This window comes from Alligator sinensis, unplaced genomic scaffold, assembly GCF_000455745.1.
Source record: "Alligator sinensis unplaced genomic scaffold, ASM45574v1 scaffold525_1, whole genome shotgun sequence".
Classification (NCBI taxonomy): domain Eukaryota; kingdom Metazoa; phylum Chordata; order Crocodylia; family Alligatoridae; genus Alligator; species Alligator sinensis.
This window is the reverse complement of record NW_005842936.1, coordinates 485,426-498,091: the sequence shown is the minus strand read 5'-3', so window position 1 is coordinate 498,091 and position 12,666 is coordinate 485,426. Positions and strand designations below refer to the sequence as shown.

Genomic DNA, 12,666 nt, shown 5'->3' with positions numbered 1-12,666 from the left:
CGACCTCTGAGAGGGCCTGTACTCTGTACAAAGGAGGCCAGTCTGCAAAGCTAAAATGCCTTCTTTTTCAAATCCCCGAAGTCATAACCCGAAAGTTCAGTTGGACCCCACTGCCAGTGCATAAATTCCCATCCTTAACAGATAGCCTTTGCTAAAGCACTGTCCATCTTGCGCAAGAGCACACTGCACAGAGATTTGCACTATGGTGCAAACAAGAAGAGGCCAGTGTCATTGGAATGAACTGTGAAAAACTATTGAGAAGAAGGCAGGATAGAGATGCACATTATAGACTAAAAGCAGAGATGCACAACCTTCTGCCTGATTTCAAACTAACATGTCTAACTACCTCACACTGTTAAGAGTGATTTGTGGTTCCTGCTTTAACCATATCAGAAACTGCAACACTCTGTTGTGTATGAGTCCTTGAGTTATCATCAACACCCTTCATAACTGTTTACTTGGTTTTAAGCCTAAAGTGATCCATGATACTTCAGTTTACAAGAACATGTACAGCAGAGGACAAGTATACTAACAGATGGTTAGATGGCGCTGGTGATAAATGTCCTTCCCTGATGAAGGTCAAATACATGAATGTTATCAGCAGAAGAAAAAAGGAGAGGGCCCGCATCTTAATGAAAGTCTTTTACATTAATTTTTCAGCAATTTGGGGCCTCAGCATGTTATCAAAAATAAAAAACCAAGATTTGTTTCTTAGAAAACCAATATACAAAAATAAAGAGTAAACCTCTTTAAAACCAACCAATTAAGCCAAGCAGCAATAAAATATTAACCTTGTTTGGTTTCTTTCTTCTTTCTAAATTTATATTTGTTAAATATTTTCTCAAAGGGATTTTAGACAAAGCAAGTAAAAGGAAAAGGAATGAAAGGAACAATTAAAGGGCTTCAAGAAAGCAGAATATCATATTATTCTCTCCTTTCTTGAGTGAAAGAAAAAACTAACAAAAAAGACAATAAAGAAGTTGAAAGAAGTTGTAGGAAAAAAAGGATTCCTTTATACATTGAATGCATCAACCTAGTCTGTATACACTGGCTAGAGCAGAGATGGATACCAGATAGGCTAGCACCAAATATTTGCTGCAGCAGGTTTAAATTAATTGTGTGGGCTCAAGTTAGAGCAAGTTCATTATTTTGAACGTGGGTGGATCTAGAATTTTGAAAGGGTACAGATGGTGTGGTACAACATCCCATATAAAACAGCATACATTTTTATCCAGGTAAAAATAAACTAGAATCTTTAACAATATCCTAGGAGCCTAGCGCTATATTATTCAGTTTAGGATCCAAGCAAAAAACAAATATAATTTTATTGGAATACACCTTAATTTACTATATCACATATTATATATAAAACACAAACAACTATGCAAAAAAATGTTTGCATTTAGTTCTGTTGTCATTAGAATGATATCTACATTTCTTGCAGATTTATAAAACAAAATCAAGCCTTCTTGCACATGTCGACAATGTACCCAGTGCTTCATTGAAAGTTATTTCCACAGTCAGAAGTGACCTGAGCAGGGTGTGGGGCCCAGGGCAAATCAGCTCATGTGGGGCCCCACACCCACTCCAATTGCAGACCTGAAGAAGCTGCCGCCACCATCGGCATGACCGACATCAGTGGTGGAGGAGTGGGGACGGTAGCAAGTAGCTGGACACGGTGCCACTGCTCCGCCCAGCTTCATGCCACCACTGCTCTGCCTAACTCCGTGGGCCCCTCCAAAGTGTGGGGCCCAGGGCGGTTGCCCTGATTTGTGCCCCCTAAGGACAGCCCTGTCCACAGTTAATATTTCATAGATTTCATAGACATTAGGGCTGGAAGGGACCTCGGAAGATCATCGAGTCCAGCCCCCTGCCCAGGGGCAGGAAGTCAGCAGGGATCATAGGATCCCAGCAAGATAAACGTTCAGATGTCTCTTGAAGGCATTCAGAGTAGGTGTAGCTAGAGTTAAAAACAGTAGGGCTGTGTGAAGTTTCAGTAGCCAATTCGATTTGGAGGAGATTCAGCCCAATTCAGGGAGCAAATCTCCAAATCCAAATCAAACTGGGAGACCAATTAAAAGTTCTGAATTGATTTGAAGCATCCAAATCAATTTGGACAAAGATTCGGAAAAGTTTTGGCAATTCAGCCATAGACTACATAAGCAACTGCCGTAGCTGGTAAGTCTTTTGGGGTTGGGGAGGAAAGGGGTGTGGTGGAGGGAGGGACTGGGGCTGGGACAAGTTGCTCAGCCAGGGCAGGGGGGTGCATTACTCAGGGAGGGGGACAGGGGGTTTGGGATGCAGGCATGGCACTGCTTGGAGCTGGGGTTGTGCCCTGCTGCTGCTTGCCCAGCCAATGCCGGGGGGGGGGGGGGGGGGGGCGGGGGCCCTGCTGCCGCTTGCCCAGCTGGTGCAGGGGTGGCAGCAGGGCGTAGCCCCCACTCCCAGCGCTGCCGTGCCTGCATCTGTGCTGGGAGTGGGGACTCTGCCCTGCTGCCCCTTGCCAGCCAGCACAGGTGGGAGGCGAGGCGGGATGCAGGCGCAGCGGTGCTGGGAGCGGGGCTGTGCCCTGCTGCTGCTTGCCCCCTTCCGCCCAGAGTGAGCCATGCCTGCATCGTGCCTCTCCCACCCCCAAGCCCCATGCCAGTTGGGCAAGCAGCAGCAGGGCAGAGCTGTCCTCCAAATTGGCTGAATCCAAAGCAATACTTGCCGCTTCACAGAGGCCTAAAACACAGGGATGTGAAAAAGAAGCTACATTATCAGGGAAAGCTAACAGATAGAAATATTGCACAAAAAAAAGGGGGGGAAGAAAAAAAAATCAAAACCATTAAAAAAGGATAGAAAGTCATTAACACCTGTAGAACAAAGAGTTAAGAAGGATATAATGAGCTATAACGTCAAATGACTCCCTTACTGCTACTTGAATAGAAATGCTGCTGCAACTGCCAGGGAGTTGGTTTTAAACTGGGCGGAGCAGGAAGCAAAGGGAACACATATGACTGCCCACCTTTATCCCCCTTGGATCCACCCCCAACTTTGAATAATAATCTATTATAAATTCTGACTGCTGAGTCTGAAACTGACTAGCTGTAACATTACAAGTTACTTTGTCACTGAAGTGAAGGCTAACTTCTATACTTGTTTGATGTCATTCATGAGGCTAACGCAAAAGAGACAATGACTCTTCTGAGCAACAACTACCTTCATTCCATTGTTCAAAATCAAGATAGGAATGATAGGATTTCTAAGAAGAGAGACTGAGAAGAACCCATTAGTGTAAAGTATTATATCATATTACATTTTATTTGTTTACACAATGCCTTTGATTCATCACAATGAAGCAGGGATAACTCTAGGGACAAGGCAACAGAACAGTAATTGCAATTATCTGAAAAACAAATAAACATAAAAATGTAGCAAGTGATAGTCCTTTCAAAAAATCAAGATAATGGGTTCATAAAAGGAGACGCAATAAAAGAGTTAAGCTGTCAGAAGAAGTAGTAGTAGGAAGGAGGAAAAAACAACACAGAGAAATATCAAGTTTTATTTGATTTTCCATCGACTTTCAGTGGAACGTATGCTTCTAAATCGTTTCACAAAAAGGGAAGCAATAGGAGAAATACCATGATATGAATTTTTTACTCTGGAATTAAATAAAAATGGGACTGCAGTGGAGGGAGAGGGGTGGTAATTTTAAAGGGAAACATCAAAAAGGAAAGATCAAGTTTTAAACAGAAAAACTACCACCTCCTTGCACTGTGAAGGGCTTTAGGTAGATAGAAGAGGTTTTATGTCCTTCAGCACCTGGAAGGTCTCCTCTCTGATGTGACAAACAGATCCTAAGACAACAATATAACAGACCATAAATGCAGAGGAGTACACAGCATATTCCAGCTACCTGGCATCTCCCCAGGTCAGAAATGGAAATACCTCCACCTTCATAATTAGCTGGAAACAAATTTGAGGAAGCATTTATCATATTCATTGTTTATTTCGTGTCTGTACATAGGCATGTGTAACATGGATAATTAATGCATGTAAAGTAGAATAAAATGAACTATTATTCTCAATATTGAAAATGTATAGAATTTAAAATAAAATAACACATTCAAAATATTTTAAAACTTTTGTTATGTAATTATGGATTAAAATGAGATAATACTGAAAAATCAAGCCATGTATATATTCTATTAACTTTTCCCAATGAAACATCATGTGATACTACAGTATTGAAAAGTTATTAAGCAGATTTTGGATGTAATAGCTTACAGAGATGTGGTATGTCACATATCTGCCAAGACTAGATTTTTACAGCCATGTCAAATGCCCCCAAAAAAGAAAATAGGTTTATAACTGAAACGCTGACAGGCCCTGAACTGGAAGGTGCTGCTATAATTAAAGATTACCAGAACGAAAGAGGTGATCTTAACTGAGACCTTTACTAAATGTCAGAAGACAGGGAGAAAGGCCAAGGGTTTCGCAGCTATTCAAGCAGATGTCCTTACTGGACAATGGCCACGTCTCACAAAAGATGCAATACCAAACTTTGATTGTTGAAGATTTTCTTCTGTCTTACACAGCAGCATGACACCAAGAGCTATTTTCTATGTACCACACCAAAGCTCTCTTTTAAGTACAAAGCCAGAACTACTTTAAGTAACTAGTCACCTCAAAAGAAGTTTACAGATTCCACACACAATCATGCCATAACCTCTTTTTAATTCCTACTCTAAGTAGCCGGAATGACAAAAACTGATTTGTACAAATGATAGCATGCCTCACTCCTTGTGTACAAAAATTCCCAGGGACTCAGCTTGAACCTCATTTTTTGTCAATACCTTGCCACATCTTTACTTTTTCTGCCATGAAACCTATAATATTGTTTCTTAAACTGTACCTCTTGAGCACATTTCTGGACACACTGCTAGCATAAGTTATATAATCCACAGAGTCCGTTCAAATGAACAAGACATCTTCTGCACTGGTTCTTAGCGATGATGGTAGAACTGCACAGTATGGCTTGTACAGATCCCGGAAGATCAAGTGCTTTTGGGAACATTCCGTGAATGTCTCTGGTTTGGAAATAGGGCTGAAATTCTCAATTCACTTAACACATGTTGTCACAATCATCACCCAAGAAATATGATCATAAAGGCCAAATCTAGCTGAACACTGTCTTCGGATACTGTCCATAAAACAAATAGCCACTGTAATTTTGTTCAACATAGACTTGTTTTCCAGAGAAAATAATTTGTTAAGTGACTTTGCATCAGAGTAGTAACATAAAACCCAGTTAGAAGAAGAGCATTATATTACTGCTGAGCCAAATTCATTTTTCACGTGTGTGTGTGTGTAAATACTTTTAAGTCAGCGGGAGCCATGCAGATGCAACAAAACACAGAATTTGGCTCATAATGGGCCAAGTCCTCCAGCATGTAAAAAGACCACACAGGCCTCAAAGACAGTAGAACTGCTCATGTTCAGCTGTGTGGTATTTCCCAGCTGCCAAGAGGCCATAGAGCCTGCATTCCTCTCCCAAGTTCAGAGCTGTGCTCTATGATGGGTCTCTCTATAACACTACATAATGAGATAAGATTTGGATTTTAAGCGCAACATTTTGGATTTTAAGGGTGCTATGCAGGCTGGAATAGAGGATTCTCACAATTCCCACAGGAAATCCTTTTATGAAGTCCATGGACTATATTAAATACAGACTATAATTAAATACAGACCTTACACACACATATGGATACATACACTCATACATGTATATACACACAGACATTGGCTAAGTAAAGACAAGTTCAAAAGCCCAAGGATGAACAGATTCAATCTTTGCAGGTTAATCTCAGCTGTGTAGACTGAACCAATAAGGAAGTGAATATTCACTTTTGATTCCAGAAATGCAGCCACGTGCCTGCAGAGGCTCAGGCAAGAAGCTGGGGTGGGAGGCAGGGGGAGGGCACTGGAGCCTGCTGCCCTGCTTGGCCCACCCACCCTGCAAGGAGGGCTTGTGGGGAAGGTGCAAAGCATCCTGGGATGCTGGGGGTGTGAGTTAATTTGAATCTGGAGGGGATCTGGAACAGAAGTTCAATCAACCAATTTAACCTAAATCAGTTAAATCTGATACTGCTTCCATCCAAGTTTATCGTAAACTGGTTTCAGCCATTTTGAAAGCAGTTTATGTGCACTGAACTTCTGTTGTGTTACAGATTTGAACTGGTTTCTGATCACTTATACTGGTTTGTGTGTAATTTGTGTTCCTAACCATATACACCAAGCACTGAGATCATTTACTCTCTATTTCTGCACAGACTTTCTGCCAGCTGGAGGCAGCTGTGTCAACTGACCTTCTGCTTCTGTCCCTACATGCAACAACATTCATCTTGATAGACTGTAAGATTATTCTTTGTCTTTGCTTTAGTAAGGCTGAATTTACTGTGGGAATCTCAGATATTTTGGGGCTTCCTGTCTGAGCAAGTAACAGCAATACTGCAAGTGCTGGCAAAACTGCAGCAATCCATGTTATGGGATTCAGCAGAGAAATTGGACTATTATCAGCAGTTATTTACTAGCATATAAATGGACCATAAATATACATGGCCTGTATTTTCACAAGTGATTCGTGATTTTGAGTGGTCAGCTGGAGACAGTTTAACAAGGCCTGCTTTTCAGAAAGTATAGTCCACCTGCACACTGAAAATCAGGCTGAACACCTGAAAATCACTAGATGCTTGGCAAACTGTAAGCCACAGCCCTTTACAGAGCAAACTGATACAATTCCCTTCTGCCCTCCCCCACCTTCCTCCAACCCCAAAAATTGAGGTGAGAATAAAAAGACAAGCAGGTTGATGCTAGAAATTATACTAGTTTAGCAAGTAAGGTGGCTTATCCCACTCCGTAGTAGAGGTTTGGGTTACGTTAATGGAGGAAAAGAAAAGTTTGGTACAAGGTCTTGTTTTGCTGGAATCACTCAGCCTCATACAGATCCTTGCTCTATTGATGCAAAACATTTTTAGGAATTACATTTAGCCTAGGTTGTGCTGGATTGCAGCAAATTACAAAATATTTTTTTTTCACGTGATAAAAACTTTAGAATGATTCAGACTGCCCTTTTAAATATATCAAAAGTCAGCTTCTGACAAGCAGATAGCATCTTAATTTGGAATTTTAGTCTAAGTGTTTTTCCTATACTCTTAGCTCCATAGCTTAGTGGCAAAATGAGAACATCACTGGCATGTCGTATCGAGAACATCACTTCCAGTAATGCTGGCAGGGAAACTCAATCCTCTTATTGCATTTGATAATCAAAGCTACTTTAAAATATTGCTATGAATGATGTAACAGAGAGCCTGGAACTCTCTCCTACTTAATGGAGAAAGGGCCCAGGTAGAGCCCCAGGATGGGGAGACTGAGAGGGAGAAAGAAGCAGGAGAGCTGACCCAGGGAAACAGCAACTATGAGTGCAGAGTGAGTTGCTCTGCAGCACAACAATAGGATGATGCCTGCATTGGCAGTAGGAAGCCTACTGCTAGTGCTAGCTGCTCCACAGTGAGCACATCTACACATGCATTTACTCTATCCCAAATTTACTCTGGTGTAAACTACTCCAGATTAAGTGGGTTAGGGAGAAGATTTGCACCCAGTTCCCTGCAGCCCTGCAATGGGCCCCTGCTGCCACCAGGAGCTCCAGGCTCCCCCTGGGTCCTAGCTTGGGGGCTGGCAGGGAGCACTGGCCCCCGGGGTTGCCGGCTGCTGGGGTGGGGGGAAACAATGTACTCGGGGCGGGGGTGACAAGCTCCTGGCCCTGGCTCCCTGATCAAGAGCATAGGGTTTGGAAAGAGTTGCAGGGGAGGGGCAGATCCCAGCCCCCTGCCCTGATCCACCAGTGGGAGCTAGCAGCTAGCTGGTTGCTAGCTGCCCCACCAGAATATTGGGGCAGGAAGCTGAGAAGTACCCCACCCCTGCAGCTCTTTCCAAGCCCTGTACCTCAATCACCCAATTGGATCACAGGGTTGGGAACTGCCCCTGACCGGGACAGTTCCCGGGCAGCCCTGAGCTGCTCAGGGAAGTCTGCATGTGCATCCTGAAGCTGGCTGGGGACTGCCCAAAACAAGACAGTAGACAGTCCCCAGCCACCTCCAGGCCGCACGTGCTTCCCCACACAGCCTGGGACTGGCTGGGAACTGGCAGGTCCCAGCCACCTCCAGGCTGGGCAGGGAACTGTCCCCATGCAGTGAGCTCCCAGCCCCTGCTCCACAATTGCAATTGTGATCATGGGGTGGGAACTCAGGAGCTTGTTCCCAGCCCCTGCTGTGCAATAGCAGAGTAGGTGATGGGAACAAGCTCCCAACCTATTCCAAGCACTAGCTCTGCAATTGCAAAGCTAAAGCTGGGAAAAAGCTCCCAGCCCCCACACCGTGATCGGGGAGTCAGGGCTGAAAGCTCCCTGCTGCCAGGGTAAGGGGATACTGTCTCCCTCCAGGCACGCAGGGAGAGGGTAGGGGAGCTTGTTCCCCACCCAGCTCTGTAAGCATGAAGCTGGGGGTGGAACAGTCTGGGGAGCTTGTTCCCAGCCCCAGACCTGTACTTGTGCAACTGTGAAAGGAAGAAGCTCTGCAGCCTGTTTCCCCTCAGCTCTGTGCTCATGGAGCTCAGTGGGGAACAAGCTCCCAAAGTCCCACCAGCAGGGAATTCCCAGCACCGGCTCTGTGCCCATGCAGCCACTGCTAGGAGACCCTGAACTTCCAGCCTGAGCTTCGTGGTCGCGGGGCTTGGGCTGGGAGACCCTTATAGTTATCAACGGAGCTCAGGCTGGGAGATAAGGGTTTCACAACCTTCCACTCCCTGATCATGATGGTGCAGTGGGGTCTGGTAGATAAGGATGTCCCAGCCCCCACTCCCTGATCGCAATCTGGGAGCAGCAGGCTTGGAATTCCCTGCTGTTGGGGCAGGGGGACACAGTCCCTGCCTGGGCTCCAGTGGCAGAGCTCGCCCCAGCAGCACACAGTTCCCCAACTCCCAGGAGCAGATTTTCCTCCTGGTGACATGTCTATATGAGTGCGACGGTGCCTTTAATAACCCCAGGTAAATTTACTACTTGCTAAAATGGGGGAGATTTTCCCTTTTAAAGTGACAGTGTGCTGTCTTCCTTTTTGTTGATGTTGGTGTGACCAGAAGGGAGAGTTTGTGTTATAGCTACGGTGCTTATCTTTTGGTTATAGTTCATAGTGGTTGTTGTGGAAGGGACTATGAGGGGTGTCTTTTGGAGGTCCCATTAGTGGCCTAGGGGCACGTGTGATTTGAGCCTGGTAGGGCCAGGCTCAAATCAGGTAGCAAATTAAGTTGCAGGGGAGGGGCAGATCTTACCCCTAGGATGGATTTGCATGTGTAGATGGTGATGCTTACTGCACAGTAAATTGGACTACTGTGAAGTAAAGCATCTAGTGTAGATACGACTTTTCAATCTAATAAGTATATCAAGGCATGGTAGGTAAGAAAGAGGGAAGGGTGCCTTAGAGACAGAGTGGAGCACAGGTTATGGGGCCACCAGGGGGCATCATGGCCATCTCTGGAGCTCAATGATGTTACAATGAACTAATCCAGAGGTTGCCAACCCCAGGGCCATGGCCAGGTACCGAGTGTAAAACAGGGGTGGCTGCCACTCCACAGTATGCCGGTCACTTCTGATCCGTGGACTGGTCCACAGTGTGCTGGTCTGTGATCTAAAAAGGTTGGGAACCACTGAACTAATCAACCAAGGCCATCACATAATATAGAAAAAACCAGACTGCCTCAGAAAGCTGTCTAAAAATGCCATGGGACTGTGGGCCGCACTTTAAAACTGCAGGCATTCTAACTGTGCCTGGAAAACTGGGTATATTGTTGTGCACCTAACTGGCATAAACAGTCACTGTGATTGCACTGTGTGCACAGCCAAATTAAATCCAAAAGTGCTTTTAACATAAAATTATCTACAGGTATGCATAATTTGTATGTTATTCTGCTTATGTAAATATAGGGCTTTTTTTTTTTAAAGTAAGCCCTGTTTGTCTTGAAAGGATGCTTGAGCTTCTTTATTGGAAGTCTATTTTGAGCCCTGCAACAACATAACTATGTTCAGAAAGAGGATTAAAGTATCAACAGGTCACAGGTTAACATAACCTTTACAAATTTAGGATTACGAAGCTCTTACAAATACTTTCACCTCTTCTTGAGAAAGGTCCCTGTTAATCAATCAGTCTTACAAACACCTGTGTGCATGGCCACTTCCTCCTTTAGTTTGACTGACACCATTTGCATATCTTTTGTGATAATGTAAGGTAAAAGGACACATAATACTCCTAGTCTGGAAAACCTATCAGAGTCTGGGGAATTCACGGTGAAGCCCCAAAACAAACATGAAACTAAGCACTCCATCCTGCCTCTGAAATCTAGTGCAAAGCTTGGGTGCAGGGCTTGGGTTTTCAGGACCCAATTACTAGTTAACTACTTGGTATAGTTGTGACCTTTGAAAGTTTGCCGGTTGGTTTAGATAACTAATTTAAATATTTGCTGTTGGATAACCTCACTGCTTTTAGTATTAAAGACATTTCCTCTAATAAGTATAGGCAAGTATGGAGTGAATACTGAAGATAATAAGTCACTCCTGGACATTTATCTTAAGTAAAACTGCCAAGAGCTTAAAGGGTTGACACTATAACTATAAATGACAGGGCATATTTATCTTTTAAAAGAGAAAACAATCAACTGTTTAAGCTGCAATTTTGTCCTCCGCTAACCTGGAGGGCCAAAGTATTGCAAACTATATACTACATAAAATCAGGTATTGTCTGTGGAACTAGAGAGTCATTATGAACCCATAGGGTAGCTGAAAGACTTGATACATATTTGATTTTGGAATGCTGCCTTTAAACTAAAGTAGAATTAAAGAAATATCAAAGGAGGGAGTTTTAAAGTGTCCACAAGATGTCTTCATTTTATATGAACATCTAGATGGATGCTACTACTGAAAGCCACTTAAATGTACTATTATCAATACTGCAAATTCTCTCTGATTATTTATGTTTTATGTATTGAACAAGTTAAGAAAAAAAATATGAAATAATTAAATGTTGCAAATTAAGAAAAAGATAAGTGCCACTTGGGCACTACCCATTCCTATGACGCCCTTTTAAATTCTATTTTTATACAACATTGAAGAAAAATAATAGGGTAGGATTTATTCCTTATTTTGTTTTCTCTAAATAAATATATCACAAACTTTCACTTTCTAGGCAGTTGCTCAGTAATTTTTATTTTATGCCACTCTTCAGTATGAAGCTACGAAGGAGGACTAGAGGGCTATAATCTGGTTAAATGAAACCCATGACGTAAATAAAAATGGGAAAAGCAGCTCCAGGGTGGCATGGTTCCCATAAGCTTGACCCAGACTGGGGTACTTTACAGCTTGAGAACCATGTTAACAGAACATAAATGTCTAGTATGAATTACTCCTCTTGTTTGGCTTGAAATAAGATCATTACTTTTGTATTTTACATTTCTAACTTTCATATGAGACTACCTTCAAGCACATAAAGTTGAAAACATTGACAGTTTAAACTGTAAGTGTCTAGGTGTACAAGCCATTTTAGAATGGTTTAAACCTCCTAACCCATTTCAAAAGCATACCTGGATAATCAAGTATTATTTTGAACTGGTTCTCTATGAACCGGTTATGTATTATGTGTGGACACCTCATGACTATTGTCTTGTTGGCCCTCTGGGCGTCCCACACTGCACTGCTCCTCATTCCCTGCCCCTCCCACCCCAACCCCCATATGGCAGCTGACTGGTTTGGTACATAGAACACTACTGCCCCAAACTCTACTGCCTGCACTTGACCATGAGGCTGGGGGTTCTCAGGACAGCTCTCTGCTGCTTTTAAAGAGCTGGTCAATTTCCTTCCATTGACTGCAACTGACCAAGGCTCTGCATCCCAGGCTTATTTGGGATGGGAGGTGGCCAGGTGGGGAAGTCTAAGTGCCTGGGAGCTGTTGGGGGCTCCCAAGGACTCCGGTTCCACTAACGAAAGGAAAATTACCAGCTCATTAAAAGTAACGGAGATCTGCAACAAAAGCCCCCCAGGCACAAAGAAACAGGAGTCCATTCAGCCTAGCCTCTCCCCCACAACCTGGTCACACCTCCATCCCCAAATCATCCTGGGATGTGCTGAACCCTGGTCAATAAACTGATGAGCAGCTTGGGGAAGAGTGCTCTTAAAAAGCTGCAACAATTCTGGAGCATCTAGCCCCTTGGGAACACAGAAGCAGGGGCCCAGCAGCCCCCTGCCCTATACACACTCAACTAAGCACTTCCAGTCAGGTACACCACACAGCCTTCAGTACAGGGAAGGACTGGGGTTTTACTGGAGTCAGTGTTAATGAGAAGGAAAAGCAGAAAACTGTAACTGGGTTGGGTACTCACTACCATCCCCTGATGGTGGGTCAACAGTACTGAATTGCAGAAAAGGTGACTATTCTACCTAGCAGTGGATGTGCAGACAACTCTGACCCATGACAATAGTGAACCAATTTCCAACCTGTGACATGCTTGGGAGAGTTCAAGCATTATGTCTGTCTGCACCTTAAGAGAGACGTTTTAAAAGTGTCACATTGTAGGACTCTC

General features: G+C 43.7%; 1 protein-coding gene across 11 annotated transcripts in view; it reads right to left on the bottom strand.

The window, feature by feature from the left end:
- The window catches only part of BMPR1B (bone morphogenetic protein receptor type 1B), a 519,526-nt gene that overhangs the window by 36,235 nt on the left and 470,625 nt on the right, over positions 1-12,666 (bottom strand). The gene's annotated exons all lie outside the window — the stretch shown is intronic.